The sequence below is a fragment of the Phascolarctos cinereus genome, unplaced genomic scaffold, assembly GCF_003287225.1.
Source record: "Phascolarctos cinereus isolate Bilbo 61053 unplaced genomic scaffold, phaCin_HiC Scaffold_5;HRSCAF=322, whole genome shotgun sequence".
Classification (NCBI taxonomy): Eukaryota; Metazoa; Chordata; class Mammalia; order Diprotodontia; family Phascolarctidae; genus Phascolarctos; species Phascolarctos cinereus.
Genome location: NW_027555958.1, coordinates 52917680 through 52924838, shown reverse-complemented (window position 1 = coordinate 52924838; position 7159 = coordinate 52917680). Strand labels below are relative to the sequence as shown.

Genomic DNA, 7159 nt, shown 5'->3' with positions numbered 1-7159 from the left:
GGAACAGGTTCTACAGTCTTTGATTCCCTTCACTTAAGGTGCACAGGCACAGGGATACCTTGTGGGCCTTGTCAAAGTCTGATTGATTATTTCAAGCTGTGTTGTAAGCTTCTGACTCACAAGCCAAAAGAGGCAATTCTGAAAAATCTAATTTATTAGTATATTCATTACACATATGTCCATTAATATGAAAATCATAATTCCCTTCACAATGTTATCTGTCTCTGTTAGAATCTAGGCTTCTGGGAGTCAGGGAACTGATTCTCTTTTGTATTTGTATCCCAGCACTAACCACAGTGCCTGTCACATGTTAAGCACTTAAAAATGGCTTTTTCATAGATTCATTCTTGAAGATTTGGGATTTAAGAGGATTTTTGAATATTGAGGGCAGTTGACCCCTAGAAAAAAATTAGTTGAGATATATAAATAAACCACTTAGTATATTTTTTAAAAGTGAGACAGAAAAATACAAAATGTTAAAAACTGATCTCTCTTCTTGGGGAGGTTCGATCTCCTGGTATCAATCATCTGTTTTGATCATTGCCAAAGTTCTCCAGTCCTCTTGTTACCTAAGGTCCAATTATATTCCATTCTATTTAAGAAGTATATATTAAGTGACTAAGATGTGCCCAGCACCGGGGTGGGTGCTGGGGATTATAAAGACAAAAATGAAATTGTCTTTACCATCAAGGAGTTTGTGGATAAATCAATGTTAAATATGTGCAAAATAAGCGGAAATTACTGTTGGCAGAAAGGGGGCGTGGCAGCACTAGATAAGGGATCAGGAAAGGCCTTCTGAAAGAGATGGCACTTAAGCTTAGCTCTGAAGTGATTCTAAAAGGTAGAAGTGAGGAAGGAACATGGTTCTGACATGAGAAACAGCCGATGCAAAGTCAGAGAGAGGTAAATGTTGAATGCTGTGGATGGGAAACAATTTGGGCAGATTGTAGGATGGCTGAGGAAGAATAATAGGCAATTAGTCTAAAAAGGTAAGTTGGAACTTGACTGTGAAGGGCTGGATATGCCAAATTATGGACTTTGTAGTTTATTCTAGAGGCAACATAAAGAGCCAGTGAATCACGTTTCCAACTGCCTCAATCAAATTGAACATATCTAAAATAAAACTCCTTATTCCTCTTAAACTAGCTTTCAGATATGGGTAGCAGATGAATTCTTAAACAAACGAGAGGCAGAGGCAATTACAAAACATAAAATGGATAGTTTTGATTGCATGAAACGGAAAGACTTCTACAAAAAAAAAAGGAATACATCTAGGACAACAACAATAATAATAGCTAACATTTATATAGCACTTAACTATGTGCCAGGCACTGTGCTAAGTGTTTTACAGATATCTCATTTGATCCTCACGACAACCCTGGGAGTTAGGTACTATTGCTATCTCCATTTTATAGATGAAGAAACTGAGGCAGAAAGAGGTTGTGTGGGATGCCACTCAAATTAAAAAAAACACACTTAGAGGTTTTTCAAGGAGAAACAGAAAGTTAACTTATTTGCTATTCTCGAGAATAGGGTGTCCCTCCACCAGTATGTTCTAATGAGGGGAGACAGAGACAGAAGTAAAAAAAAAGCCAGATTAAATAACCCTAAGGGGTAAAGTCCCCTCCCACCAACTGTGCACTACTTGGCTCACAATCTCAACTTGAAACTCTACCATAGAAACAAATAACAACAAACAATATGCATATCTTAGTTACGAATAACAAAGAAACAATATGCATATCCATATTTAGCCCCTTAGTTCTGAAATCATACCAAAAAAGCAATTAAAAATGTGCAATCAAGCTAGACACTGTACTGTATAGCCAGGTCATCATGACCAAAATATAGCAACAGGTGTAACAGCATGGTTCTGGGGTTTCAGATTTGGTAAACTTTAACTGCTGAGATAACAATGGCATAAAAAGGGGGGGTACTTGGGTCTGGATACCTGTAACTCAGGTGATCTCTAGTAAATCGAAACTTAGGCCTGTTGGGCTACTATGTCTGCCTTGAATCTAATACAATTTCTATTTATTCTTCTAAAAAGTCTTCACAGGACCCCTCATCCCACTCAGTCTTATCCCAAATCTTAATTACACTGAGGAGTCTTCACTGGGACATCCCATTCAATATTAAGTGACTTGCCCAGGGTCATGCAGTTAATAAGTGTCTTTCAGACTCCAGTATCTAAGATATATAGAGGGTCAACAGAAATATGTAAGACCAAAGACCATTCTTTAGAAGACAAATGCAAAGCAAATAAAAAATAGTATTCAAAATAATTTTACAAACTATTAACAACCTTATGGAATTATGCCCCAAACCACTAAAAAATAAGAGATATGGAAATCGAAACAACTTTGAGATTTTACCTTACACCCAGCAAATTGACAGACACAAAAGGTGAGAATAATCATTGTTGAAGCCTAGGCTTGGAATGTTCTACCTTCTGATCTCCACCTACTGGCTTCCTTGGCTTCCTTCAGGACCCCACTAGAAATCCCACCTGTCACCCAGCTCTCACCTGTGGCTTCAAAAAGCTGTAACATGCACAGCAGCCTCATCCCAATAAAACCATCTTGGCATATGGGCTAAACCAGATTGAAGGTAACTGACAGACTTCAAACCTGTCCATGAATTAGGGGGATGTCTACCTCAGGCATATGAAGACCTCCCCCAGTGGAATGGGCGGATAAGAACAGTTTGTTCCTATAGGCAACTGAAGTAGTCTCTGTGGAGCACTTAGAGCCTGGTCAGATATTGAAGACGCTAAGGTCATTCACTCTTGGGCCATCACCAGTCATCCTGACTTTTGTCCTGCCACTGGACTTCAATGACTCTGGAAGGGAAAGTGAAGCAGATGACTTTGTGCAACTCTGCCTCAATTAAATGCAATTCACACAGGAGCCATGAGATCACCCCGTGATGTCATTGGTCCTCTTTGAAATGAAGGATGAACAACAGCTGTAATTGTCTAGGGGAGAGGACATGAGGCCTTGACCTAAGGCAGTTGCCATGTGAATGGAGAAAAGGGGATTAATTTGAGAGATGCTTTAGAGATGCAACTAACAAGACTTTGGCAGCTAATAGATATGGAGATTGAAGGAGAAGGAATAGTCTGGGATGACTTTCAGGTTGTAAACCAGAGTGTCTAGAAGAATGATGGTGCCCTCAATAGACATCGAGAAGCAGTAATACTACTGTCACCTTAACTATTACCTTCACTTCAGATCTGAGTAGAGATAGCCTGGTATGTCTTGTGTCCAAGAGTCTCAGGAATAGCAAAATCCTCCAGACCACCAGCGCTGCATCTAGCAGCAAATTCTAGGGAAGCAACTATCATGGAGATGAAACCTGTCAACTATCTTTGTGGGTCCTCTATTTCCTACCCCTATTTCCTGCCTCAACCACTAAAGGTCTAGAAAAGAAAGTTCTCATCACCCAAGTCTTTGAAACTGTCAAATGCTTCAACATTAACAATGGACAGATATGTTAGTTAGTGCCTTTCTTTCCCTGACACTGTTGGAAAAGGATTGCTGAAGCATCTGCCACCATTCTCACCATATCAGCGTCAGAGTCCCCAAGGAGCCCAAGCAGCTGTGGAAACTTTTCATCTGAGGCCTGAGCTTTGAGACAATGGATAAGAGTCTAAGGAGCCATTTTGAGCAGTGATGAGGGATCTAAATACCAAAAGTTCCAGGGGCTTTGAATTTGTTACCTTTGCCACAGTGGAAGAGGTGGATGCATCCGTGAATGCAAGACCTCACAAAGTTGATGACAGAGTTGTTCATCCAAAGAAAATTGTTTTCAGAGAGGACTCTCAAAGGCCACTTAACTGTGAAAAAGATCTTTGTGGGTAGCATTAAAGACACTGAGGAGCATTACTTAAAAGACTACTTTGAACAATATGGAAAAACTAAAGTGATTGAAATCATGATGGACCGAGGCAGTGGCAAAAAGAGGGCTTTGCTTTTATTACTTTTGATGACCATGATTCTGTGGATAAGACTGACATTAAAAAATACTATACCATGCATGGCCAAAACTCTAAAGGAAAGACTTCATTAAACAAGAAATGGCCAGTGCTTCATCTAGTCAAAGAAGTTGAAGTGATTTGGGGAACTTTGGTGATGGCCATGAACATGGCTTTGGTGGAGATGGTAACTTCGGCCATGGTGAGAACTTCAGTGGTTATGGTGGTTTTGGTGGCATTTGTGGTGGTGGAGGATATAGTGAAAGTTGAGATGGCTACAGTGGATCCAGCAACAATGGAAGCAGCTTTGGAGGTGATTGAAGCTACAATGATTTTGGCAATTGTAACAATCAGTCTTCAAACTTTGTTCCCATGAAGGGAGGAGACTTTGGAGGCAGGAGCTCAGGCCCCTTTGTTGGTGGGGGCCAATATTTTGCCAAACCACATAATGAAGGTGGCAATGGTAGTTCCAATAGTACCAGTGGTTATGGCAGTGGCAGATTTTAATTACTGTTAGGAAACAAAGCTTAGCAGGAGAGGAGAGCCAGAGAAGTGACAGGGAAGCCACAGATTACAACAGATTTGGGAACTCGGCCACACATGGTGGAGGCAGGGCCTAGACACTACAAGAAGACATGTTTTAGACAATACTTTTTGTGTGTGGGCAAAGAAACCTACCAGGACTGCATTTGTGACTAATCGCATAACAGGTTATTTTAGTCTCAGTTCTGGGGAAAGTGGGAAGTACTCCAACAAAGGGTTTTAATGTAAATTTTTTTTGTATTTATGTTGTTGATTGCTAAGTGTAATAGTCTGATCATGATGCTAAATAAATGTGTCTTTAAAAATTAGGAATGGATATTGTTTTATCAATGAAAGTGACACTAAAGGAAATTCCTTATCATTTACCATGTCCTTGTACCCTAAGAACCTACCAGGCCTTTCCATCTGACTTGTGGCTGAAGTCACATATGTGTTGTCTTTTCACCCATTAGAATGTGAGCTCCTTGAGAGCAAAGACTTGCTTTTCTATTTTTATCCTCAGAGCTTAAGCCAAACCTTTGAACATTGTGCTTTTTCATTTTATATAAATGCTTTTTCATTTATTCATTCTGAAATCCATGGCTCAAAGGCTCTTCTCTTTAGTCAAAACTGATTACTCAACAGTCCATGCCTGCTTGAGGGGAGGGGTTGGTGAGAGTTTCAGAAAGGAGAGATCCTGGGCTTCTGGCTTCCAGCTGCATTCTAAATTCTCTTTAGGTCCCCAAAAGGAGGGAAAGACTTTGGGAAGCAGCCAACATATAGCGGAGCTGGCAATCTCTATGATGTTGCTATCCCTAGCTTAATATACTAGACTAGAGACTTCAGGGAATTTCCCTTGGGGTGAGATCTGAGACTCTTTAAGTTGAACTGAGATTTCTCGCTCCCATTGGGAGAGTTCATTTACTCTGTGTATTGTCTGCTTTGTTTTCTCCTGTGAATACTTTTTCAGATTTCTCTTTTGCTATAGACTTGAGTAAGTGGGTTTATTTGCTCCATGGGTTCATTGTGGAACTGACATTTGTTGGGAAGGGAGTCAAGTCTTGGATAGAGAGCTTTGGAGCACTCCTTCCCTATTAAGAGATAACAATCAGGAGCTTGAACCTAAAATGTATCTCCTCTAGACTAACAATATTTAGAGGAGCAGAGAGACATAGTTCTAGCCCAGTATTCTCTCTCTGAGGAGACTAGAGTGGCTAGTCTGAGGCCCTAATCTCCTGTTTCTCCTCCCAGCAGCACTCAGTCTTCTTAGAAAAGAACTGGGAGGTGGGGCAAGGGAAATTAGAGATATCTATTCCTATTATCTATGAACTACATCTTTATGGACTCATGTAGGCACACATAATCTACTTGAGCAAAACAACAAATAAGGCACCACACTCATGCTTACAAGTCATTTAAAATTTATTCATTCAGTAAAAGGGGTGTGTCTGAGCTTCTCTGTAACGAGTAAAATTGGTCAGGAATTTCTTTGTACCTCCTAAAGTAGTAACTAGGAGTGAACACTTTTTTATATTTCTTTTATGAACTGTGAATGCAGCCACTGTGCCACCAGGCATAGGTGGAATGACCTCCTGATATCCTGTAAACCAGACTAAATTAAGGTAAAGGACAAATTTAATCCATAGAACAGAGATATCCCAATCATGCTCTTGAGTCTTTGGTGCTTCATTGAAAGACCATGTTTTACTGGTGATTAGTTGTAATGAAAGGACAAACAAAAAGAAAATTCAAAAGGAATCATAGAGAATAGAGGGAAAGAAGAAATGGAGAAAAAAAGTAAATAGATAAGGTAAAAAAATGTTCAAGTGTCACCTTTGAGAGTCCTTTCCTGAGTGTTCCTTTGTTCATGCAGCACAACAGCTCCCCCCGTCCTGCCTGTCCATCATTCTGGAGAGAAAAAGAGAGAGAGACAGAGACAGAGACACAGAGAGAGACAGAGAGAGATAGAGACAGAGAGAGTGAGACAGAGAGAGAGAGAAGGAGGGAGGGAGGGAGAAAGAGAAACAGAGGGACAGAGAAAGAAGGAGAAAGAGCGGGGGAGAGAAAGAGAGACACAGAGATGAAGGGACGGAGAGAGAGACAGAGAGAGAAGATGTGCATTTAGAAACTAGACCATCAACAAATAAACCCAAAATAAGCACAGAAGAGTAAATGTTGAAAGGGAGAGAAGTATTAAAAGTGGAAAGTAAAGATGATAAAACTAAAAATAGCACCCTTGAAAATGTAGAGTCAATAAATCTTTAATAACCTTTATTAGTTATCAAAAAAGAGGGAGGCAAATTAAATTACCAAAGTAAAAAACAAGGTGAAATTACAACAAAGCCAAATTAAAACCAAAAAAGAATCACCAGAACTTCACACAATTATATCTTACCAAAGACTAGAGATTTTATTTTTTCTTTTTGGTGAGGCAATGGAGTTAAGTGACTTGCCCAGGGTCACACAGCTAGTGTCAAGTGTCTGAGGCCAGATTTGAACTCAGAAGACTTTAAAAGAAATGGAAGATTACTTACAAAAATATAAAATACTCAAGTTAACTGAACTTCAAATAGCAATCTTAAACAACCCAATCACAGAAAATGAAATCAAAGAAGGCATAAATGAGCTATCTGTCTATCTATTGATCTATCCATCTATTTA

General features: G+C 39.6%; 1 pseudogene; it reads left to right on the top strand.

Moving 5' to 3' along the window:
* The first annotated feature begins 2308 nt into the window (after nucleotides 1-2308).
* On the top strand, nucleotides 2309-4779 carry LOC110216522 (heterogeneous nuclear ribonucleoprotein A1-like; annotated as a pseudogene).
* The last annotated feature ends 2380 nt before the right edge of the window (nucleotides 4780-7159 follow it).